Raw genomic sequence first — 1,296 nt, 5'->3', positions numbered from 1 at the left:
AAATACCGTTTGATCCAGCAGTTCCATTACTAGGAATATATCCTAAAGAAATGAGAGGCAGAACATGAACAGACATATGCACACCCATGTCCATTGTAGCACAATCCACTATAGCAAAGAGATGGAAACAACCTAAATGTCCACCAGTAGATGATTGGGTAACTCCACTATGGTATATTCGTACATCAGTAGATGTACAAATCTACATCATAGTGGGGAATAACCCCACTATGGTACATTCAACAATGCAATACTATGCAACATTAAAGAATAATGAAGAATACACAAATAATCTTGCAACATGGATGAATTTAGAGGACATTATGCTGAGTGAAATAAGTCAGTCACAGAAGGACAAATATTGTATGAGCCTACTATTGTAAAAAACCAAGGAAAGTTTATTCAGGGAAGGAAACTCACTTTGTTGGTTACTGGGGATGGGAAGAAAGGGGAAGGAAAATCTCATACTATTTGGAGGGTCACATTTCGATTTGCTTGAGGGGAGGAATGGTAAGGAAAGAGTCTGCAGCCATCATGGTGACACTGGGGAAAGGAAAGACACTGTATGTTCACAAAGATATAGACAACAGAGCCAAATACTATTACATGCACAACACTGCAGTATCACTAGCACCAAATACCAGGCTATGGATTAATGCATAGACAGGTGAGAAGAGTAGGTAGGGATAGATGAACAGAAATACACCCTAGACCAAGGATAGATTTGGCTGAAGATAATCTTACATATGCACTTGTGCTACAAATTAGCCACATACATTACAGAAACAACAGAACACAGGAATGGAGTAGCTTCTCAGCAACAACTAAATATCTTGTGAGAGAGAATCACAAATCCTGGGGGCTTGGGACCATAATCTTGGGGGACTTCATGCTCAGTTGACATTCATAAGAATTTTGTTCTACAACCTAATTTGGTGAGTAGTGACTGGGGTCTTTTTGTGTGTGTGTGTGATTTGGGTGAAGATATACAGAGCAAATTCACTTTCCATACAGCAGTTCACATACACTTTGTCGCATGTCATGGACCACAGTTTACCACAATGCAACAGCTCCCCTCCCACTTCCTCCCCATAGTTACCTCTTCCCAGTGTCCATCCCTCCATACTCTCCTGCACCCTGAGCTGTCTCCCTGTGCATAAGCAGCCCTTCTTTCTCCCATGATTGTTCTCTCCAAAGAATGTATCTACTTGAGGTAAATGTTCAACTCATATGCCTGTATTTTGTTTGGCTGGAAACCACAGGTGTGGGTTCAATTCCAGACCTGAAGGGCAGCTA

This window comes from Orycteropus afer, unplaced genomic scaffold (genome assembly GCF_000298275.1).
Source record: "Orycteropus afer afer isolate SDZICR_OR568_19922 unplaced genomic scaffold, OryAfe1.0 scaffold00030, whole genome shotgun sequence".
NCBI lineage: Eukaryota > Metazoa > Chordata > Mammalia > Tubulidentata > Orycteropodidae > Orycteropus > Orycteropus afer.
This window is presented reverse-complemented; position numbering follows the sequence as displayed.